At 47.7% G+C, this 25,284-nt stretch overlaps 1 protein-coding gene across 1 annotated transcript in view; it reads right to left on the reverse strand.

Moving 5' to 3' along the window:
• METTL24 (methyltransferase like 24) overlaps positions 1–25,284 on the reverse strand; it is a 118,371-nt gene that overhangs the window by 78,208 nt on the left and 14,879 nt on the right. The window lies entirely within an intron of this gene.

The following is a 25,284-nucleotide window of genomic DNA, read 5'->3' on the forward strand; positions in this document are numbered from 1 at the left end:
GTGAGGACCCTAGAGCCCTCACCACCACAGCCCGTCGTGTGGGGTGGTCCCCACCCTCCAGCAGGGGACCTGAGGCACTCCCTTGAGTTAAACCCCCATTTGTAGCAGGGACAGGTGGAGGAGGGAGGGTTGGGAGGAGGCAGTAGTCTGGAAGAAGCAGAAGCGGGAAGCCCCCACCACTGCCCCCCAGGCAAAAGGGTGCACAGGTCAGGAAGTCCTTGCTGGAGCTCAGAGCCCTTCACTGTGACTGTCAGCACCCAGAGGCCCCCAGGTCGTTCATGGGGATTTTGAGGGATGGGACTGGCTCAGCACAAAGGTGGGGCTGGGCCGGGAGGCAGGGAGAAGCTCCAGCAGCCAGCAGGTGAATGTCTGGATTCAGGAAAGCCTGCAGGTATCACAGCAAAGTGGTTAGGCCAGGACCTCAAGCCCCTTTTGTGGAGGGAAGGGGCAAGAGAGGCTTCTGGGAGCAAGCGAGGGACCATTCTTGGGGACACATTGTCCTCCAGGCAGGTGCTGTGGCAGGACCCACCGCCACCCCAGAGAGAAGCAGCGAAACAGGCTGTTGTACACAGGTGGTTTATGGCCCCAGATGGAGTGGCTTAAGCGACTTGGGATTAAACTGAAATCAAGGAGGGGCAGGAGCCACACAGGTGAGTCGGTGAGAAGCCAGCGTCTGGGCATGGGGAAGAGGAGCAACTCTGGGCTGAGATCAGTGAGCTCAGTGGCAATGCTGTGGAAGTGATGGAGGGCAGAGTCTCAGGGCCAACGGCCCGAGCATCCTTGCAGCCCCTCCAGACTGACAGGGCGCGCCCGGATTCTCCATACGCGGAGGAACCCATGAGGCATCCTGGGCGCGCCACCTGTGCAGCCTGGGAGGGGCCGCGCTTGGCTGATAGCCCTGCCGACACCATCCTGACTATCACATTTTGAACAAGAGTCTCCGCGGTCCCACTTCACACTGGGCTCCACGCATGATGTGGCCAGTGTGCCCGAAGGATCCTCTTCTGGGACAGAGCAGCCTTTTCTCATAGCTGCTCTTGCTCTGTGAAGGCCAGGCAGGCAGAGACTTGCAGAAGTTCTGGTTTCCTTCTAAACCAAGCATCAGCCAAGCGTATCCTACTCAGAGAGCCAGAAAACTCCAATACATCTCCCGGTGAATGCGTTCCACCCCCTGGTTCCCTGTCTCCTTCTCTAAAGGAGACTTTGATGACGACCAGGTCCAACAATGTTTGCTGAGCATCAGCTCACTCTGTGCCAGGCCCAGACTCTCCCAAGAGGGTCTCGCGGAGTCGGGTGGGGGAGACAGATAGATGCAGAAATCCCAACACAACCCAGAGAGTCAATCTTTTCAGAAAATCCTTTCATTCTGCAATCACAAGGAATAAGCATGTTAGCACACACACCTCCTGGTTTTGCTGGCTCAGTTGGTGCAGCAGTAAGAGAGACGCTGCCAGGGTACCCCAGCAGTCGGTGTGGCAACCTGGTACTCCACCTGGGGTTCAGAATCCCCCCTGAATTGCCATGGGCCACCCACAAAGGGCCCCCAGCAGTTGGCCCACGAGACTCCCATGAAAACAATGAAGTTCACGTTTTGGCTTTCTTCTAAATCAAGCATCAGTCAAGTTTATCCTACCATGGGTCAAATAGGGACTATTTTAGACCGTGAAGGCTTCTGGGATTCTGTTGCAATACCTCACCTCCTGTTGTGGCTCAAAGTAGCCACAGACAGCAAGCAAGCAAAGAGGCATGGCTATGTTCCAATAAAGTTTCATTTGCAGCCACAGGGGGTGGGGCTGCACTTGGCCTGGGAGCTGTAGTTTGCTGACCCCTGCTCCAGATGATTCTAATTGGTTGGCCTAGCAGAATGTCTACTTGGAACAACTCAAGGGGGACAAATTGTGGTTTCTAAATAACCAACTACTTTGTCAACTGAGTGACTTGGGAAAATGTAAGTCAGGTCCCAGCAGGATTCAGTGGGCTCCTTCAAACTGCTAATTGGAGAGAATTCCACAAAGTTGACAAAGGTAGGGGCAGGGTTTCAAGACACAGGTGAGAACCAGCGCAATATCTGTGGCTGGTAACACCAAGGAGCCCGCCCAGGCCCTGGGCAAAGGACACGGAGAGAGCTTCAACAGAACAACACGTGGGGCCCGCCACTGTGGCACAGTGGGCTAAACCACTTCCTGCAAAGCGGCACCCCAGATGAGGCCTTTTTGAGTCCCAGATGCTCCACTTCCAAATTAGCTCCCTGATAATGCACCTGGGAAAAGCAGCAGAAGATGGCCCAAGTACTTGGGCCCCTGTCACCCACACGGGAGACCTGGATAGATTTCCAGGGTCCTAGCTTTCAGCCTAGCCCAGCTCTGGTCATTGCAGCCATATGGGGAGTGAATCAGCAGATGAAAGATTCTCTATCTATCTATCTATCTCTCTACACATATGTGTGTGTATGCCTTTCTTTCTGTCTCTTTCCTTCCACCTTTGTAACTCTGCCTTTCAAATAAATCTTTTTAAAAAGAGAAGAATACACTGGGATCTCACTCACAGAGATCATTCATTTAGGTCTTTTTTTTTTTTTTCCCATGATATCTTGGCTTTCCATGCCTGCTATACTCTCTTGGGCTCTTCAGCCAGATCTGAATGCCTTGAGGGCTGATTCTGAGGCCGGAGTGTTGTTTAGGACATCTGCCATCCTATGAGTCTGCCTCCACTTTGACTATGACCCTATCTGAATAAGACCAAAGTCAGCGAACTCTAAAGGCTTCCATAGCCCTGGCAACTCATGACTAGAGCCTAGGGAGATTACTGACGCCATGAACAGGAGTGTCAAATTGTTAAGTCAGCAACAGGAGTCACTGTGTACTTACACCCCATGCGGGATCTGTCCCTAATGTGTCGTCTAAAGCCAAGTGATGCTATGACTGGTACTGAAACAGTATTTTTATACTTTGCGTTTCTGTGTGGGCGCAGACTGATGAGGTCTTTGCTAATTATATACTGAAGTGATCTTCTGTATATAAAGAGAATTGGAAATGAAAAAAAAAACAACCTGGTGTTAAAATGGAAATGGCATAGAAAATTAATTATTTTGAAAAAAAAAATTATGTAGGATCTCTGTCTTAAATGTGCTGTACATTGCTATTTAATGCTATAATTAGTAATCCAATGGTAGTTTTCTCACTCGATGCTGCTATATGGGCAAAATGTTGAAACCTTTACCTAATATATACTAAATTGATCTTCTGTATACAAAGAGAATTGAAAATGAATCTTTACATGAATGGAAGGGGAAAGGGAGCGGGAGGGGGGAGGGTTGCGGGCGGGAGGGAAGTTATGGGAGGGGGGAAGCCATTGTAACCCACAAGCTATACTTTGGAAATTTATATTCATTAAATAAAAGTTTAATAAAAAAAAAAACAAAAAAAAAAAGAGAAGAATACAGCCAATTCTAGCACATACGCCATCCTACCTGTCCCACCCACCAATCTCGTGCCTCCTGCTGGCCCCACCCAAAGGGAAGACAGGGGAGAGAAAGGCGCTGGTTGGTGCAGGTGAAGCAGGTGGAGCAGGGTGGAGATCGGAACTGACCAGCAAAGGGAAGGTCTCTGTGCAGCCTTCCTAGGAAAGGGCAGCGAGACTTGACCACGGAGTCGTTCTTTCACTCGGTGGGCTTTTGTGCCGCAGGCCAGGCTCTGTGCTGCAATTTAAAATAGGACTTAGCTATGCCCACCAATAAGTGTCATGAAGTGTGTAGGGGCTCTGATGGAAAGGCTAATGGGGCACAAAGATGCAGCCCCCCGAGTACTGCTCCGAAAGAAATGCCAGAAAGCACAAGTGCAGGTGATGAGAAACTACGTCCATGGCTCGGGCCCCGGAGTACATGGGGGTCTCTCTAGCATCATTAGAGACACCTTACCCAGAGCACCAGCATTTGACACGGGCTCACACACAGAAGCGATGTCACAGGCCCCTCACTGTGAATCCACGTGGCGAAAGGACAGAACTGCCTTGGGGTCTCCCTTCTTGCAATCGGAGAGTTCCTGCTTCCAACTGCGGGTTGACCGCACGCAGCCAAGCACAGGGAAGGGTGGCAGCTGAGGCGGGCTCAGGTGCAGATAATAGAAACGTACTGCAGAGAGCTGGCCCCAGAAGTGCTCTGGCTTAATGCTTTGGCTGAGCTGTTTAAAAAACATTTCACATAAAGCAATGTTCTTATTGGAATCGGTCTGACAGCAGTTCGTGATTATTTCCCCATGGAAACCACTAGCTTCTATCATCTCTTTCAATTATCATTCGTCTTAACTCTCTCGTGCACACATCAACACGTGTCCTTCCCAAATTCCCACACATAGAATTCTGAGTACCTTCAAACACCAATGGCAGATTTAAAAGAAAAGGGTCAAAATGTCTTCCATTAAAAAATTTTTATTATTATGATTCTATCCCAAACAATTCCCTAACTGCCCGAGTATACTCCAAGCCTATTATCTAAGCACTGTGAACATCAAATGGCCATAACAATTCGCCCCCTTAGCTCCCAGCAGGTGGGAATGTGGATTCCTAGTTTTGTCTTCAGAGGGGTAGCAGAAGGTGGTTGGAAGGACTGCCATGTTGGATCTGTCTGTCTGTCTGTCCTCACCAGGCCTGAGTTGAAATGTCAGGTGGGGCACTGCAGCGAGTGCTCACAGAGGCCTGTTCCTGAGCCCCTGTGGGGCCAGGAGCCCCTCTGTTCCTTTGAAATCCAAGGTCCTGCCCCCTAAACCACCAAGACAGTCACACAAAGGAGCCTCCCCCAACACCACCCCTCTCACCCCCACACACACCCAACAAGTAATTCTCAAGGTAGTAGTGGGAGATTTTGTGGTTGTTGTTAAATATTTTTAATTTATGGATTTGAAAGGCAGAGTGACAGAGAGAAGCCAGGAGCTTCTTTCGGGTCTCCCATGTGAGTGCAGGGGCCCAAGCACTTGGGCCATCATCACTGCTTTTCCAGGTACAAGGAGCTGAATCCAAAGGCAGCAGCCAGGACTCAAAAGGGTGTTCTGACAAGATAGCCTGCTATGCCATAATGCGACCCAGGTCCTGAATTTCTAAGGAAAGCAAGGAGCCACTTACTATTTTGTTAACGCCTCTCTAGCACCTTCTCTGGGAAATATGCATTGAAAAGTGCATTGGGGGGCCTGCAGTGCCGGCATCCCATATGGGCGCCAATTCGAGTCCCAGCTGCTCCTCTTCAAATCCAGCTCCCTGCTATGGCCTGGGAAAGCAGTAGAAGATGGCCCAAGTGCTTGGGCCCCTGCACCCACGTGGGAGACCTGGAAGAAGCTCCTGGCTCCTGGCTTTGAATTGGCGCGGCTCCGGCCATTGCGGCCAACTGGCGAGTGAACCAGCAGCTGGAAGACCTCTCTCTCTGTCTGCCTCTCCTTCTCTCTCTGTGTGTAACTCTTTCTTTTTTTTTCTTTTTTCTTTTCTTTTTTTTTTTTTTTTGACAGGCAGAGTGGACAGAGAGAGAGACAGAGAAAGGTCTTCCTTTGCCATTGGTTCACCCTCCAATGGCCGCCGCAGCCGGCACGCTCCGGCTGCACACCCCGCTGATCCGATGGTAGGAGCCAGGTGCTTCTCCTGGTCTCCCATGCGGGTGCAGGGCCCAAGCACTTGGGCCATCCTCCACTGCACTCCCGGGCCATAGCAGAGAGCTGGCCTGGAAGAGGGGCAGAATCCAGCGCCCCAACTGGGACTAGAACCAGGTGTGCCAGTGCCGCAGGCAGAGGATTAGCCTAGTGAGCCGCGGGGCCGGCCTGTAACTCTGACTTTCAAGTAAATAAATAAATCTTTTAAAAAAAGTCCCAAAACCTTTTTTTTTAAAAAAAAAAAAGTGCATTGGTTTTTAATGAGAAGCCAGTGTCTTTATTACATAGGAAAAAACATTTCCAAACGTTAAGTAAGGGTAAGGACGGCAGAAGATTTTCTACACAGCTGAGTCCTGCTTGGTGGTGATTTTGTAGCAGCCTGAGGTTTTCCTTCCCAAAAGGTAAACAGAGTTATTCATTGCATAGAGATCATGCATCTGAGTCAGAAAGACTGCAACGTGCACAACCATGAGGCCGCTGGGTATTTTTATCATTTGTGATCTCAGCATTACATTTTGCTTTTTGAAAAAAGAAAATGATTCTCTTAAGCCATGAAGTTGAATTCCTAGCTTTTACCCCTGAAAGATAATGCAAAATTAAATCAATCTATAAAAATATTCCATTTCCTACCAACCTACACTTATGCATAAAATACCTAAGTACTTGAAAAAGTCCGGGGAAAACAGAATTAAAAGACATGTTAATTTTGGTGCAAAAAACTTTGAAATCCATACATAGGTTTGCATAACAAATAGTTTCCTTGTACTTTTTGAAGATCCTTTGTAGAAATATAATGGAAGATCATAAGCCCAAAGCAACAATAGCAGCATGTCGCAAAAAAAAAAAAAAAAAAAAAAAAAAAGGCTCCCTCATGACCTAGAAAAGAAAGCTATCGATCCTGCCTTGTGCAAAACCTGACTCTGTCTTGCAATGTGGACTAACAGCTCCCTTCCTCACAGGTTGTTTCCTCACACCCAAAAATGACCTCATGCAGCCCAGGAAGAAATTGTCCAACTAAGAACAGTGTGCTCCCATCAGATTTTTTTTTTTTTTATTTGAGAGGCAGAGTTACAGAGAGAGAGAGATCTTTCATCCACTGGTTCACTGCCCAAATGTCCATGGCTGGGCCAGGCCAAAGCCAGGAGCCTGGAGCCTCATCTGGGTGTCCTATGTGGGTGGCAGGTGCCCAAATACCTGGGCCATCTCCTGCTGCTTTCCCAGGTGCATCGCCAGGAGCTGGATTGGAAGTGGAGCAGCCAAGAGTTAAACCGGCACTCAAATGTGATGCTGGCGTCCCAGGCAGCGGCTTAGCCCACTGCACCACAACACTGGTCCCTGCCTTCAGATTTTGAACAAGCATTTTTATACCTTTTTTGTCAGAAACACTAAATACACCACAAGTCCAAAAAAAGCTTCTAATGGTCCAGTTGCCTGCATCGCAACGCTGCAGTTTCTTGGGACAGGACACTGTCTGGTAGATGAGTGAATGATCAGTTGCTGTCTCAATGACGGTCACTTGATGGAATGACAAAACCCCGGCACTCCCAGGTGCACGCAGCTACCACTGCTGAGCCCCTGCAAGCTTTCAGAACCAGCAACGGGCTGCTAAGACAGCTGGTGACAGTGGAGGCCCAGCACAGGGTGTGCCTATGGGATGGAACAAGGCCCTGAGGCCTCCCCTAACCAAGGCGCAGGGCGCGTGAGGATGTGTTGATGCTTTCTGGAAGAAACAAGCCCCAAACAAGTCAAATAGATTTATTTAGCGATATTGCTGTAATTCTGCGCTAATTAAGAGCATCTGTTGTTGGGCAGCAACCAATGGCTGGAGGGAATTGTTTATTTCTCCTTAGGAGGAGAAGGCAGGCTATGGGGGCTGCGGAGAGCAAACCTGAATCCAGCCACAGCCGGAGTTAGGGAACCTCAGCCCTTAGGGGCTGGCACGCCCGGAGGCGCTAATGCTTTTCGGCCCTTCCCTTAGCGTGGCCAGGGGCTGGAGGGCTGGGGGTGGTGGGTGCAGCTCCCACACCTTCCCCTCTGCGGTCTCATGTCATCGACCTGTTTCTCAGATTCAGCCTTGCTTCAGAAAGAGCAGGGCTCAGTTGAACATTTTCTGGTGATGGTTAAAAATCAGGCACCGCAGAGAAAACTTTCCTTTAAAAAAAGGAGCAGTGGGGGGACGGGGAGTGGGGGGGGGGTTGAATGTCTTGGTTTCAGTTCTGGGTCACATGGTCAAGAGCAGTCCCAGCCATGTTTCCCAGTGAATGCAGCAACCGAACCTGGACACAATGCAGTCATCTAAGGAATCTGGAAAGTAAACACATCAGGCACATTGGGGAAGACCAGAATTCAAAGCATCACAGCACCTGCCATGAGGTCACTGTGGTTTGTCCTTCTGGTATACCCCGGGCCCCATTCGGGGCATCAGCCCCTGCAGAGAGCCCAGGGTCAGGGGGAATCCCATTTCCACCCTCCGCCCCCTTTTGCTTTTCTCAATTCTGGCCTCCATGTATTCCTACTGAGATGGAAGGGACCACAGTGGGGCCCCAAAGGCTCCTAAAACTTAGAGGAAAAGGAAGCTTCCCCTGCAGTCTGAGACTGTGCCCTCAGGAGGGTCAGCTGAAGCCCATCGGCCATTGTCTCTCTCTTCCCGCAGCTTGGCCTCTGCCTCAAGCGTGGTTACAGGAAGCGCAAGCAGTGCAAGGGTAGCGAGAGCCCGGACTTTCCAGCTAGAGGTTCAGGAGCCCCCGGGAACTGGAGAGCAACAGGCAGACGGGGAGAAGCATCACCTTAGGAAGGCACCCCAAAGTCCTGGGCTCACCCTAGAACTGCACGCACTTGGACCTGGTCAGTGCTGGTTAGTAAGGCAAAGACACTGAATGGCCACCAGGGGGCATGCATATGGGACAGACCTGAAAAACGGACAACAAAGGCTATGAAAACAGCAACGACATGGAAGCCACAAGTGGGTGGGCATTTGGGTATCAGAGATCTTGGGACTGAGTCCTGAATCGGCTCCCCATTACCATTTCCTGCTTATGTGCACTCTGGAAGGCCGCAGCAATGGCTCAAGTACTTGGGTCCCTGTACGTGGGACACCAGGATGGGGTTCCCAGGTCCTGGCTTCAAGCTGGCTGATGCAGACATTTTTTTAAAAAGATTTATTTATTTGAAAGAGTCATGGAAAGAGGGAGGGGGGAGAGAGAGAGAGAGAGAGAGAGAGAGAGAGATCTCCCATTCACTTGTTCACTTCTCAGATGGCTGCAATGAGCTGGGCCAGGCAGAAGGGTGGCTGGGACCCAACCACTTGGGTCATCTTCCACTGCTTTTCCCAGGCCTTTAGTAGAGGGCCGGATTGGAAACGGGGCAGGCGGAACATCTAGAACACCTGTGTCACAGGTGGCAGCTTTATCTGCTATACTACAATGCCTGTTGTACACATTTTTGATGGGGTGAATGGGAACATGCTTGTTCATTCTCAATGAAAATATTAAATAAATAAATAATAACAATTATTTTTTAAAAAGAAATCACAACTCACAGAAGGCAGATTGGAACTTGAGACTTGAACCCAACCAGGTCAAGTGCCTGTTATAATAAATGTAAAGGTACTTCTGAAAGTTTGTGGGAGGGATAAAAGATAATTTTATTTTAGTGCAAAATTTTTTTTGAAATCCATACCTAGTTTTTACATAATATACATTTCCATGAACTTTTTGAAGACCTCTCTGTATCAACATTATCCATACTAGTTTAAAAAATTCAGAGTCTTGGGGCTGGCGGATTAACACCCTGGCCTGAAGCATCGGCATCCCATATGGGTGCCGATTCTAGTCCCAGCTGCCCCTCTTCCAGTCCAGCTCTCTGCTATGGCCTGGGAAAGCAGTAGAAGGTGGCCCAAGTCCTTGGGCCCCTGCACCCGCATGGGAGACCTGGATGAAGCTCCTGGCTCCTGGCTTCAGATCGGCGCAGCTCCAGCCATTGTGGCCATCTGGGGAGTGGACCATCAGACAGAAGACCTCTCTCTCTCTCTCTCTCTGTGTGTGTGTGTGTAGCTCTGACTTTCAAATAAAATAAATAAATCTTTTTAAAAATACAGAGTCTTATCATATTAAAAATGTCCAGGAAATAATCCAAAAACTAGTAAGCCTGTGAAAGATCAGGAAAATTGCAATGGGTATGAGAAAAGTACAATCAACAGTTGCTTATGCAGGCATGACACAGATGTTGAAATGTTTTGACAGAGACTAAATATTATAAAAATACTCCATGAAGTAAAGACATACACTTTTCAACCAATGGAAAGAGAAAATCTCAGCAAAGAAATGGAAGGTGAAAAGCGTCAAATAGGAATTCTAGAACAGAAAAATATAATAACTAATATAAAAATCCCAGTGGATGGACTCAACAGCAGAAGAACATGAAGCAAGCCAGTGAACTTGAAGACAAGTCAATTGCAAGTACACTATGGGAATGACAGAAAAACATGATTTGGAGGAAAAAAAAAAAACATGAAAAGAGTCTCAGGGATCTGTGCCACAGTACCAAGAGGTCAAACATTCATGTCACTGATATCCCAGAGTGAGAGGAGAAAGAATGCAATGCAGGGGAAAATATTTAAAGAAATAATGGCCGAAAAATCCCAAGTTTGACCAAAGGCATAAACCCAAAGATTTAAGAAGCTCAGCAAACTCCTGAGAGAAAGATTCAAAGAATTCCATGGGAGGCCCATTACAACAAGCTGCTGAAAACCAAAGACGACAGTAACAACCAAAGCTGCATGCTTGTTAATTTGAGACAGATTCAGCCATGCACTGGGGTCAAAGTGGTGGGTAGGAGAAGGCGGAAACAGCCTGTCCCACAGGGGCTCTCCCCCCAGGTCCCCTCGCCGTCGAGGCCCAGCCCCACGTCTCCGAGTGTGTCTGCTAAATGTCTCCAGCAGACAGCTTGCATACCGCAATCCAAGTCCAGAGCAGCATCTTGAATGCCTTCCCCATCCATCTGCCGCCTCTGCACCATTTTCCCAGAGTGTGGGCTGGGAGGCAGGGGAACCAGAAATCAAATCAACTCTGACAAGAAAAAATGCACTCTAATTCAAGCAGACCCTGATAACTTTTAGGAGGGGGGGGAGGGGACAAGGAAGAATAAACACTAGGCTCCAGATGTATTTCCTAAATTATCCTGGTAAGTTGGTAGAAAGAGAAGCTGGGCTTTGTTCTTCAGCTGACATCTTTAAGTTTACCACATTTTCTGTGTGTGTTAAAAATCTGCGTGAGAGAGAAACACAACAGAGGAACGGCTAAGAGGATAAAACCTCATAGATTTTCAGGTTTTATCAGAGGCAGTCAAAAGGCATGCCAAATACCTGGAGCAGCTCCAGCGAAAGCCAGGGATTTGCGTTTGTTTTCATGAGGTAGAAACTAGACAGTGTCTGCATGCTGAGTGGGGACTCACACGTCAAATCCGGCATTCCCCTGCAGTTACGCGTCGGCCGGGATAGGAGCAGGGAGGCGTGCTTGTCTTAGGAGAGCTAGCTAGCCTGCTCAGGAATGTCCACCCAGGTAAGCTAGCAGGAATGCAGGACAGCATGAGCCTGATTTTTCAGCTCTCTCCCTCGCTCGCTCGCTCTCCCGCACATGTATGCACACCCTATTCAAACTACACAGGCTGTCTGGACTTTGTGAGACTCTGCATCAACAGAGTTCATGGCTGCCTCACAGCAGTCGGAACGCGGCCACCAGTCAGCGTCCCCGCAAACCTCCTCACGCCCCTGCGCGGAAGGCCCGCAGCACCCCCTCTGAGCCAACTTCGAGTGGCTTCCAAAGCTGACGGAGAAGGGGAGTGGCCAGAGAGCAATGGAGAGCAAAGCAGGTGATCTCCATCAACACCTGTGCTGCCATCTCATCACCCCACAGGTTCCCTTGGCGGGGAGGGAGGGCACTGGGGCTCTTAGGGTCTCTCTGTGGCTCTCAGCGCACGCCAGTCCGCAAACCTCATTCCAGCCAGGGCAAGTGTTTCAGTTCTAGACTCTAAGCAGTAGGTGATGCTTATCCCGAGTCAGCAAATGCAGGGTGAAAGGGACAGTGGCCGCAAGGCCGCCGGTGGTGGACCAGCAAGCCGCAGCCCACAGCGTCCCCAGCGGCTGACACCGGGATGGCAGCCACGCGGGCACAGCCCTCGATGGGAAGCAGAGCAGAGTGTTGGAACAACCTCCTTTGAGAAAGGGCATGAGCAAGTGAGATCAAGGAGCTCTACCACAGCAGAAGGTCCCAGATGGAGGCCGGGACCCCAGCTACACGGCTGTCACATGTCACGGCTGGCACATGACCGGGGGTGGGGGTGGGGGGCTGTGTGTTTTGGTTTTAAGCAGCCATATGCTCATGGCCGATTAACTTGTTGGTCATTTTCATATGGCCCACACTGCATATTGTCCATACGGCCGCTCTCTGCCTTTGGATAGTGGTACGTATGTGGCGATCTCAGTAAATCCTTCCTGGGTGATACAGATAAGCCTCGGGCTCCAGGACTTTCCTTGCATGATTGTGTATTTATAGAAGGTTGTTCGGTCTGAATGCACTGTAAGTTACAGTGCCTGACAAGCCGGAAGAAGCCCAATAAATGTTTCTTTTTCATCTGTGGGAAGCTCCCAGCTAAAGCAGGCTGGGCTCCTCTGGAACCAGAAGCACTTAAGCCTTAACCCTGAGCGGAAGGGAAGACGGCTGTCGTTATCCCTAAGTGGCCCTTTCCAGGAACGTGAGGAATTGCTGAGGGCAGCAGGCCTTTCTGGAGGTCAGTTAGGATCCGGTTGGCAGCCATGCAGGTCTCTGGACAAAGAGTTCTTGGAGGATCGGGACTGAGAGTCGGAAGGGGAGAAGGGAAGTGGCCAAAGTAGCACCGACCTTGCCAAGTCCCCTCGCCCACCTCAGACAGGAGTCATGGAGAAAACCTACAAAGAAGTACTTCGGGTCTGCATGGATATGGAAAGAGCAGATAGCCCTCACATCAAAGAACAAACTTCCCTCCGTCCACAAGGAAGAGCCTAAAAAACCACCACCAAGACATGGCTACAGAAGATGACAACAAGCCCTAGCCTTGTGTGTGTATGTGGGGGTGGGGGGTGCTTTGTAACATTTTAGAATAGCTTTACATTTACAAAACAAAAATTATGAGACAGCGATACAATGAGCTTCCACACACTCCCACCCCACTTCTCTATCAACGTCACAAATTTGTATGGTTATCACGAGATGAACCACATCCAGTTCCCCTATTTTTTTAAATCCAAATTCCTTTTATCCCTCCCAGCCTCTAGTAATCAACATTCTGTGTTCAGATTTTTTTCTTTGTTTGTTTGTCTATGTGTTTTTAGCTCCCACATGTAAGGGAGAGTATGCCAGTATTTGTGTTTTTGAGTCGGGCTTATTTCCCTCAACATGATGTCTTCCAGTCGCATCCATTTTGCTGCACATGACAAAATTGCATTCCTTTCCTAGTGAATAGCATTCCATTGTGTCTATTTATCACATTTTCTTTATCCAACCATCTGATGATGGACACCTTAGTTGATTCCATATTTTGGCTACGGTGGACAGTGCTGCTATAAGCATGGCGGTACAAGTGTCTCCTTGATACAATGAGTTCATGTCTTTCAGGGATACACCCAGTAGTGGGATGGCTGGATCATATGGAAAGTCTATGTCTAGTTTTTAAAGAAATCTCCACACTCTTCTAATTTATGTTCCCACCAACAAAGTATATGAGTTCCTCCTTCACATCCACACCTGTTGCTTTCCGTATCTTGGACATTAGCCATTCTGACAGGATAAGGTAATATTTCATTGTGGTTTTGATCTGCATTTCTCTCATGGCTAGTGATACCGAGCATGTTTGTATATAGTTGTTGGCCATTTGTATTTCTTTTTTTTTTTTTTTGAGAACTGTCTACTGAGGCCCTTTGCCATTTCTAAACTGGATTTTTTTTTTCAATTATTATTGAAGCTTTTTGAGTTGCTGATATATTCTGGGTATTAATCTTCTGCTAGATAAGTAGCTTGAAAATGTCTTCTGCTAGTCTTTCAGATGTCTCTTCACTCCATTGCTTGTTGTCTCTGCTCCGCAGAAGCTTCTGAGTTTGACATAATCCCATTTGTCTAGTTTTGTTTTGTTGCCTGTGCTATGGGAATCTTATCCAAGAAGTCATCACCTACACCAGTGTCTTGAAGTGTTTCCTCTATGTTTTCTTCCAACAATTTGATAGTTTCCATTCTCAACATTTAGATCTTTGATTCATTGTGAGCTGATTTTTTTTGTGTATGTATGGTGAGAGGTAGGGATCTAATTTCATTCTTCCACATATATGCGTCCAGTTTTGCCAGCACCATTTATTCAAAGACTATCCTTTCTCCAATGTATGTTCTTAACATCTTTGTCAAAAAGTAGCTGGTATATGTATGTGGATTAATTCTGGGTCCTCTGTTCTGTACCACTGATCTACATGCCTGTTTGTCAGCCAATACCATTTTGTTTTGTTTGTTTGTTTGTTTGTTTGTTTGTTTGTTTGTTTTTGACAGGGAGAGTGGACAGTGAGAGAGAGAGACAGAGAGAAAGGTCTTCCTTTGCCGTTGGTTCACCCTCCAATGGCTGGCGCGCTGCAGCCGGTGCACCGTGCTGATCCAAAGGCAGGAGCCAGGTGCTTCTCCTGGTCTCCCATGGGGTGCAGGGCCCAAGCACTCGGGCCATCCTCCACTGCACTCCCAGGCCACAGCAGAGAGCTGGCCTGGAAGAGGGGCAACCGGGACAGGATCGGTGCCCCGACCAGGACTAGAACCTGGTGTGCTGGCGCCACTAGGCAGAGGATTAGCCTATTGAGCTGCGGCGCCAGCCACCATTTTGTTTTAAATACAGTAGCTTTGTAGTGCACTTTGAAGTCAGGTATTATGATGCTTCCAGCTTGATTTTTTTTTCCTTTCAGGATCATTTCAAATCTTACTTGTTTCATAGCTGTGGGGAAGTGCTGTATTGAAAGAGGCTGTGGGGCCAGCATCATGGTACAGTGGGTTAAGCTGCCACCTACAATGGCAACATCTCATATGGGTGCTGGTTCAGATCCCAGATGCTCCACTTCTGATCCAACTCCCTGTTAACATGCATGGGAAAGCAGCAGAAGATGGCCCAAGTCCTTGGGTCCTTGCCACCCATGTGGGAGACCTGGATGGAGTTCTAAGCCCCTAGCTCCTAGCTTCAGTCTGGCCAGACCGGGCAATTGCAGCCATTTGAGGCGTAATTCAATGAATGGAAAACCTCTCTCTCTCTCTCTCACTCTCTCTCAATTCTTCCTTTCAAATAAATAACACAGATCTTTTTTGAAAAAAAAAAATAAAGAAAGAAAGAGGCTGTAAGGATAAGCTAGAGCAACCCCTTGCATCACAGTGGAAGAAAACAGAGTTCAGAGAGATGACGTAGCATACGGGAGCCATATGGTGGGTGGGGACAGAGATAGGATTGGGGTTTCTGGCCTATGCTTGCTGTTCTATACCATGCCGCCTCCTTCTCAGGTCTCAGGGTCTCACCTTCCCCCCACCCAGTTTTCCTGACCATGAGGGCATGACACACCTTATAGCAACTTAGAAGGGATTCCCAGGGGAAACCACAGTGACTGTCTTGAGCTAACAAATTTAGCCACCACATGTCGGACACATTTAAAAATTAACCCGTAGCTCTAAACATGTCCTGAGTTAAACAGGAGTATTAGGCTGTGTGGAGGGCAGGACTGAAGTCTTAGGATGGATGGCAATGGTACACGAATAAGCAGGGGCCAGGTCAGCCCGAGTGCCTGAATGATGACCACAGCTGAGACCGGGCCTCTCACTCCCACATGGCAACCCACACTGGACATGCAGCAAAGAGGAAAACAAAAGTCCATCATTTTAATCCACTGAAATTTCACATTCAGACTCACATGGATGTTTGTTCTTGCAGCCTACCCACCCCCAGCCTGTGCTGACTGATTAAGCACCGCAAAGCACCCAGTAGATGATGGTCATTGTTATTGTGAATGTAACCCTGCAGAGCTTTCCAGAGCTACACCATCTGACCCTGAATAGTAGGCTAGCACAGACCACTGGCACTGTCTTAGAGAAAGAAAAGAACGTAACCAAAGACAATTCAGTGTCAAGAGAAGACTCAGAGAAGTTAGTGAGAGTCAGATAAAGACCAAAAGGAAATTCTGGTTACAAAACAAATCCTACTCTGATTTCCTTCCTTCCTCCCTTCCTCCCTTCCTTCCTTCCTTCCTTCCTTCCTTCCTATTTAAGAGAGAGAGAGAGAGAGAGAAACAGACACACAGGGAGAGACATAGAAAAGGGAATCTCTCGTTTGGAGCTCATTCTCAAAGTGCTCACAACTAAGACTGGGCCAGGCTGATGCTGGGAACCAGGAACTCAATCCAGGTCTCCCTCGTGGATAGCAGGACCCACCTCTTGAGCCATTACCTCCAGCCTCCCAGTGTCTGCATTAGCAGGAAGCTGGAGTCCGGAAGTGGGCTGGGGTATTGAACCCAAGCACTCCAATGTGGGAGCCTAACTGGTGTCTTAACCATTAGGCTAAACGTCCACCCCAGCCTGGTGGCTGAGCACATCCTGCCCCGGCATACTGTGCAAGCTGTTTTCTTCCCACCTTGAATTGTCTCCCTTATTCACCGTCAGTTCAAATTCCTCTTATTCTCAGGGTTCAGTGTTAGTCTCTGGTTCTTCCTCAGCTGTCCTAATCCCCCAGGCCTCTACTATGTGCAATAGACTCTGCAAAGCAGATGCTTCAGCCATTCCTGTGTTTGCTTCTCATTTGATCCCGACTCAGATGCTTGCTGTCATCTGTTTCAAGTGTGTCAGTCTTGGTTTCCTACCCAGACTACAGCCTGGTGAAGACATTATGTGCTTTCCTTCTCTTCCAGTCCCCCACAGAAACAGTTCCAAGGGACATTTTCACACTGATTTAAATGCCAGGGAAGAAAAAACATGATGACATTCTTGGGGTTGAGAATGATTTTTGTTATTACCATGAAAGAAAGTGGGGAAATTGACTAACTAGGCTTTATAGTAATACCTTAATCTAGCCAAATATAAATACTCTTTCTTCAGGTAGAAATAAATTATTATAAACCTTGGATTCACCTTTGTTCAAATTAAAATAAAAACCAGAGATGACAAGTAGTTTAGGAAGCTTGAGAGAAACTGCAAGAAAGCATTTTTGGAAATTTAAAACACTCCATTAACAATCAGCATTCATAGGGCGGTGTTGTGGCACAGCAAGTAAAGCTGTTGGCATCCTGTATGGGTGCCGGTTCAAGTCCCAGCTGCTCCACTTCCCATCCAGCTCCCTGCTAATGGCCTAGGAAAAGCAGCAGAAGATGGCCCAAGTGCTTGGGCCCCTGCACCCATATGAAAGACCTGGAAGAAGCTCCTGGCTCGTGGCTTCAGCTTGGCCTATCCTTGGCTGTTGTGGCCAGCTGGGGAGTGAACCCGTGATGGAAGATCTTGCTTTCTCTCTCTCTCTCTGTCTCTCCCTCTCTATATATAACTCTTTCCAATCAATCAATAATTTTTTTAAAAAATTAGTATTTGTTTTGACATGGAAAAAAGTTATTTACATACTAGTGACCATAAACTTTAAACCCAAATCTATACACTTATGCACCTTGAATCACAAAGTTAGGTTTTGTCCCAATTTGTTTAAGAGCATAGAGCTATTCTAATATTGAAAGTCTGTTTTCCTACTTGCAAAAACTGTTAGCATGTAACCTTGAAAGTATAAATATTTGTTCTCATGAACTTTGTTAAATGTAGAAAAAGTAATTGTTCAGGTAAAGGTGAAAATGAGGTTTGTCACGGAAGGCTGATCTCTGTATGGGAGACAAAGGTCACACAAAGCCTTCCCAGAGGTAACCCACTGGTCGTGACTGCTGTGGTCAAGCTCTTGTCATTCCTGTCCACAGCGCTGTGCAGATTCTCTTGAAGTGAATTCAATGCATTCCTCCTGCAGGAATTTATTTCCTAGGCAAACTAAAGTAGCTAGAACATACTTTACAGTGGGGTGCACAGTTGCTATGCGCATCAATATGTATTATGGTAGAGGCCCTCTGAGCCATCTACAAAACCAGCTCTGATTAACTGGCACTCAGAGCTTTCTCCCCCCGCACATTCCTGCTGCTGACAGTTTTGTTGATATTCGCCAGCAGTCATTTGGTTCATTCCCAAACCACTTCACATCGGTTGTACAAGATACCGAAATGAAATGATTTAAGTAAAATTTAGGTAAGCCCACGAAATGTGTGCACAGAAAGAAAACAAGTTATCTTTTCTATAAAAACCAAGTCAACAGGCTATGTGCTATTTTAAAACAGTGCTGCTTTAGGTACCAGTGAAGTAACTGTAAAAGAAAGTAACAAAATCCCTAACATCCAGTGGTGTTCTGTCGCCCAGCTCACACAGCTTCCCAAGTGTCAAACTCTTGCTCCACTTTGAAAAACCCAAAACTGGGTAGAGTGGGTGATGCAGTTTTGATGTTTTGTTTTTCTGTTTTGTCTTGTTTTGCCAATTAAATATCAGAATTCCAGCCCAGGGCCATACATGTAACAACAAAAGATTGGTCAACGGGTGCACATGCATGTTTTCCATTAAGATGACTGTGTGCGTGTCTGGTTTTGCTGTTCGTGGCTTTAATCACTTGTTATATAACTGACCGATTACTGCAAACTGGTGACTGGAAATGAGGCTTCTGCTCAGCTCGTTAATTAAAGGGTAATGGAGATTACACAAGTGCATAGTTAGAGGCAGAGCAACATTGTTAATCAACCTAGGGAGAGCCTGGGCTAATCTTGGTGCATTGCTGGAGGAACTGAAGCATAAATCAGGACGCCGACAAGGTGGAAGAGATGACTTGTAACTGCCGTTAGATATATTTTCTCAAGGAACTATGACCTTTTCCACCTTCAAATATTTTTTGTTTAGCACAGAGTATTGTTACAGGATAGAACACTTAATTACTAACGGATTAACACAAAAATCAATAGCAGGGCAGAGCCACTGGAAAACTATCCTGAAATCAAAATATGGTTCTTCTCAAAGGTGCAGCTTATGGCGGTCACAGTGAGTGGACCCAGCCATCTGTAGGGTTGCATGTCTGGACACTGCAAGGAGGTGGCTGGAACAGGCACAGGCGGGACAGGGGCCCCAGGTTCTGCCTCTCAGCTCTCAGTTAAAGGTGAATACTAGCTCAAGGTCAGGAACGAATCACCAGCTGTAATCAGCCCTGTCTTAACCTGGCTCTCATGCCCCCCACTCATACCCTTTGGGGGAGTGGCTGTTCACAGGAATCTCCATTCTGCTGCACTAAGAATTTAGGCTTCATGGGTGGGAGTTTAGCGCAGTGGTTAAGTCACTGCTTGGGACACCCACATCTCATACCAGAGTGCCTGCTTCCAATCCTAGCTCCTCCACGTCCTCTTTTTAAAGATTTGCTTATTTGAAAGGCAGAGTTAGAGATGCAAGGTGCACAAGGGGTGGGGGTGGGGAGGGAGGCGGGGAGAGAGAGATCTTCCATCTGCTGGTTCTCTCCCCAAATGGTCTCAACAGCCAGAGCTTAGCTGATCCGAAGTCAGGAGCCAGGATTTTCTTCCGGGTTTCCCATGTGGGTGCAGGCACCCAAGCACTTGAGCCATCTTCTGCTGCTTTTCTAAGTGCAGAAGCAGGGAGCTGGATGGGAAGTGGAGTAGTCGGGATGAACCGGCGCACACATGAGATGCCAGCACTGCGGGCTGCGGCTTTACCCACTACGCCACAGTGCCAGCCCTGCTCCTCTGCTTCTGATCCAGCTTCCTGCTAATGTGCAACCTGGGAAGCAGCAGGTGATGAAGTACCTGGACCCTTGCCACCCACAAAGCAGACCCAGATGGAATTCTGGGCTCCTGGCTTTGGCCTGGCCCAGCCCTGGCTGTGTGACCATCTGTCGAGTGAACCAGAAGATGGAAGAGATTCTCTCTCTCTCTCTCTCTCTCTCTCTCTCCCCTACCCCCCTTCAAATACAGTGAAAATAAACAAATAAAAATACAATAAAAAGAATTCATCCAGGACCCCAAAGTCTTGGAGATCAGCAGTGAACGTGTGAGAGCACGATGTGCGGAATCCTGGAAGCCATCAATAGTTTCCCTCAAATTGTTCTCATCAAACTCTGTACCTCAAAGACCCACCCGCCGACCTCAGCAGCAGCCTCACGCCTGGGTACCGACACAGCCCCCGAGGAATCCCACGGGGCAGCGGCACAGGGGCACCCGGCTCAGAGCCTGCCCGCAGTAGTCCTGTTTCCCTCGCTACAGTCTTTTCCTGCAGACTCCAATCTGTTCCTATTTCTTCACTTCTATTTTTAAACTGAAAAGTTTCGGTTTCAAAAATAACTCTCACCAAAGAATTCCTCAGATAAAAGACACAGAAAATTAAATTTCCAATTTCCCTTACCCTATTTGTCCTGTTCCTGTAAGGTTTTATCATTGAACATTTAAAAAGAAATAATCCTTAAGAACACTTTCTGTTTTTCTTATGGAGTTAATGACTTCATCAAATGCATACGTCTTTATTTTGATTATCAGCGTCACACCTTATCCATATGATTAAAACGATTTTAAAAAACCGACAAACTATACATCTAGACAGTACACTTCTGGTCTTGACTCTTGTCTCAACACCTCACCATAACAAAAGACACAATGTTGCATGTGTTAAACAGGCTCTTTTCTGTGCTGGTGGTTTGGTTTTTATAAATAAGAACATTCCCTGTCCAGGAATAAGACCGAGGCATTCAGATTTTCCAAAACAACCCTCTGTATCCAGGGTACCCAAATAAATTCCAGCATTTCAGTTTCAAAACTGGCGTAGCTGCCTGCTCTGATTGAGTGTCCTCTAAGTATGCATTAGTTAAATAAGCCACTTTTTACTATTTCTGTGCAAAATGAATATTCACTATTCAAAAGAACATTCCCTCTCATAATTATATAATCAGTTCAAATTTGGTTTTAAGCCGACGTAAGGCATACTTGAAATTCCAACCAGACAAAAATAGCTAAAACCGAACTTTAATATGTATTTGCTGATTTGGAAAATATCTAAGAAGCCTTGGTATCAAACCTAAAATCGATAGTCATCTACATAGTTTTCTGAAACCCAGATGTCAGTATTGAGGTGGTCATAGTACAGAATAGAAACAAGCCTAAATCCGACCTCAGCTGACCTGGGTTATAATCTCAATTTAACTTGAACCAGTGGCTGAACCAGATTCCCTCTCAGGGGAAATGGAAATAACACCCACTGGCACCTAAGGCTGTCCCAAGAGCCACATGGATGCAGGTGTTTGGCCAAACAGTTAACCTGCCAGAAGGGATGCCTGTACCATGTCAGAGCACCAGTGCTCAGGGACCTGACTCCCGCATTCTGCCAATGCAGACCCTGTGGGGCACTGGTGGTGGTTCAGTGATTAGGTTCCTGCCACCCACACAGGGTTGAGTTCCAGGCTGCCTATTTCAGCCTGGCCCAGCCCCAGCTGTTGCAGGCTTTGGGGTGTGAGCCAGCAGATGGGAGCTCATGTGTTCTCTGTCTGTCTCACTCTCTGTCTCTCAAATAAATAAAAATAATTTTTGAAAATCCACTTGGCATAACAACAGGGCAAACCTTTGTAGGCTGGGAAGAGCTGTCTACGTGTCAGGCATTGCTATAACTGCTGTTCCCTTGAACACAAATGTCCTCTAAGCTATGTAGGACTGTCCCTATACATCATCACAGAAGTCATGAGTGAGGTGACAAGGGTCATTCTGGTGAGAAGGAAGGCGAGAAGGAAGAGTCAAGGTCACTGATGTTCTCAGTGGGACAGAGCTCACTCATCTAAGAGATGCAGTGGGCCAACAGGTGTTTGGCCATGTCTTTGGACAAGCCCCTGGAGCTAATACTATGGGAAGCTGGCAAGCAAGCTCACGGCCATGGCAGCTTAGGGTCCTCACGTGGCCACCTGAGGGCTCCTAAGTCTGCAACACAGGGCCACGTGCGACTGCTTCTGCAATGCACCTGCCAGGACTGGGGAGCTGTTAGAGTGAGGACCATGAAGTTCACCAGAAGCCACGTGAGCATTTCTGAGAGGCCACGCCAGCTGTTACCAAGAGATGCAAGCACATGGGTTTCCCATTTTTGCTGAGCCAGTCCATCAGTGAGCAGTGTCAGACCAGGGGTTCCAGGGATCTCTCACAGTTCATTTATCTTTATCTGAGCAAAGCAAAGCATATCATTTTTTTGTACCTATCACTCATTCCATGGGCTTCTGGGCATTTTTTAAGTTATCTTTTTATTTGCGAGTCAGAGAAAGACAGGTGGATAGACAGACAGAGCTCCCATCCGCTGGTTCACTCCCCAAATGCCTCAATCCAGGTTTCCCACGTAAGTGGCAGGGATCCAACTACTTGAGCCGTAAGTTTCTGCCTCTCCAGGTACACACTAGGAGGAAGCTGGAATCAGGAGTGGAACTAAGAATTAAACCCAGGCCCTCTGATGTGGGATGCAGGTGTCTTAGCTGCTAGGTTAAATACCAGCTCCTTAGGTGGTTTTTAAAAACTGAGATGTAGCCGGCGCCGCGGCTCACTAGGCTAATCCTCCACCTTGCGGCACCGACACACCGGGTTCTAGTCCCGGTTGGGGTGCCGGTTCTATCCCAGCTGCCCCTCTTCCAGGCCAGCTATCTGCTGTGGCCAGGGAAGTGCAGTGGAGGATGGCTCAAGTGCTTGGGCCCTGCACCTCATGGGAGACCAGGATAGGCACCTGGCTCCTGCCATTGGATCAGCGCCGTGCACCAGCCGCAGCGCACCAGCCGCGGCGGCCATTGGAGGGTGAACCAACGGCAAAAGGAAGACCTTTCTCTCTGTCTCTCTCTCTCACTGTCCACTCTGCCTGTCAAAAAAAAAAAAGAGAGAGAGAGATGTAATTCACATACCATAAAATTTACTACTTAAAGTGGACAGTTCTTTGGTTCTTAGTATATATACAAGAGGTGCAACTATTACCACCAATTCAAGAATTGTCATCACCTTGGAAAGACTGCCCGGTGGCAGTCACTCCAGTTCCCCTCTATCCATGAGTCTACTTTATGGTCCTTTAGGTTTGGCTAGGGTGAACATTTCACTAAAATGGAACCAGGCAACATGAGACCTTTTGTGATGCTTCCATTCACTTAGCATAATGTTCTCAAGTTCAAGTACACTGTAGCAAGTATAAGCATTCTCTATGGCTGAATGATATTCCACATTTTCTGGATCCACTTCCCACTCGACTGATACTTGGGTGGTTTTCCACTTTGGGTTCCTATGAATACTGCTGCTATAAACATTCATGTGCAAGTTTTCTATAAACACATGTTTTCAGTTCTCTTGGGTATATTCCCAGGAACACAACTGCTGGGCCATTTCTGGGCATTCTCAAACGCTAAGGTTCAACGTCAGCACCCTCTGTATGAACTGACTTCCATGGTAAGCAGAAGGAAACACACCATGGTGGTTCAGGAGGTCCACAGACAACAGAATTAAAAGATAATGTGCAATTCCACTCCCTCCATCTCCCTGGGCCCTGCAGTAGGGCCGGTGTTGGTGTTCCTCTGCCGGACTACAGACGCGGGCTGTGCAGACATGGAGGAGGCAGGGGTGGGCAGAGCTGGCAGCAGGCAGGCACTCAGAGAGCAAGCCAGAAAACGGAAGCCCCAGGCATGATCAAACGATCAGAGCGCAGGGAAGGTCCTGTGCTTCTTGCAGGGTATGGCGCGGTCCATTTTAGCTTAAGTATGAAGGGGAAGGGTGATCCTGGGAGCTGGTACGCATGGAGTCATCTGACTTCCATGATAATCTGCCCAATGACCTTAGGACAGTGCTAGAAAAAATGGGTAACAGGCCATGGTAGGCAAAACCAAGACTAAACCATTTTAATTTTAATTTAATAATTTAATTTAATAATTTAATTTATTTTAAACCATTTAATTTTAGATTTACTTTATTTATTTAAAGGTTGAGTGACAGAATGAGAGGGAGACACACACACACACACAGAGAGAGAGAGAGAGAGAGAGACCTTCCATCTGTGGGTTCACTCCCCAAATGGCTGCAACAGGAGCCTAGAACTCTGTCCTGGTCTCCCATGTTGGAAGCAGAGATCCAAGCACTCAGACCATCCTCTGCTGCCTTCCCTCGTGTATTAGCAGGGAGCTAGGTCCAAAACAGAGCAACTGGGACTGGAATCGCTGCTCATATGGGATGCTGGCATTGCAGGCAGCGGTTTTACCCGCTACGCCACAATGCTGGCCTCCAAGATTAAATCATTTTAATGTTCAGCACATAGAGGTGGCCTCAGGCAAAGACCTTCAAGACTCCCATGAATGGTCAGTGCCAAAACCAGTTGCTCAGTGCCCCGCTGAAGTCCAAGGCCGTTCCATGCTGCAGGTGAGACTCTTGCAGAAGCATCTCTTGGATTTGATTGGTCCACTGAAGTCTGCTTTTGCCCCACCTTTAACAGTCACAGTTAGGGGGCCCTGAGATCACTCCCTCAGTAGGGGTTGACAAACATTTTCTGCAAAGAGCCAGACATAAATAATTTAGAAGTTGTGAGCCAAGAGGCAAAATCAAAGATATTTAGGGGCTGGAGTTGTGGCACAGCAAATTGGACTGTTGTTTGTCACATCAGCATCTCAAATGGGTGCCAGTTCTCGTCCCAGCTGGTACACTTCCAATCCCGCTCCCTGCTGGTGTTCCAGCTAAGATGGTGGAGGATGGTCCTAGTACTTGGGCCCCTGAACCCATGTGGGATTCCTGGAGGAAGCTCCTGGCTCCTGGCTTTCACCCTGGCCCAGCCCTGGGCTACTGCAGCCATTTGGGAAGTGAGCCAAAAGATGGAAAATCTCTCTCTCTCCCTCCCTCCCTTCTTCTCTTCCTCCCTCCCTCCCTCTCCCTCTAACTCTGCCTCTCCCTCTCTGTAACTCTTTCAAATAAATAAATAAACCTTTTTTAAAATATCAAGGATATTGAGCAAATCCTTGGATAATAACAGAGAAGACAAACACCCATAACCTTTTGTACTGAGGAAATTCAAAATGTCGTAAAATCGCATGTAATTTTTAGTAATACAGATCTACTAATGAGGACAATGGAATTTATTTATTTATTTGATAGCATTTTTGCCTCATTGGAGTTGCAAGCTGGTGTCTCCCCATGTCACACTAAGTGCAAACGTTCACCTGTCAAAGCCGTTCTTGGCTCGAAGGCCACACAATGACAGGTGCAGTCCAGATGCGACTCTCAACCTGGGCTCTGCAGTCACCACTGTGTGAAGAAAAGCAACCACGGAGTCTAGAGAGCAATTCCTCAATGCAGAAATCCGTGGCCGCCTGAAAGGTTCAGCTGTGCCTCCAACCTCTCGGGTCTCACATCCCCGTGATGGGAACAAACCATTCTCTCGGCCCATGTACACTGGGCATCGACCTAAACAATAAGCACGATACACTGCGACAGTCAGAGTCATCGGGGACACACCAGGGAGAAGGACACATATGCTCCTGACCTCCATGGGGGATGAGATTGCAAACAAGAAAA

Source organism: Lepus europaeus, chromosome 3 (genome assembly GCF_033115175.1).
Source record: "Lepus europaeus isolate LE1 chromosome 3, mLepTim1.pri, whole genome shotgun sequence".
NCBI classification, from domain to species: Eukaryota; Metazoa; Chordata; class Mammalia; order Lagomorpha; family Leporidae; genus Lepus; species Lepus europaeus.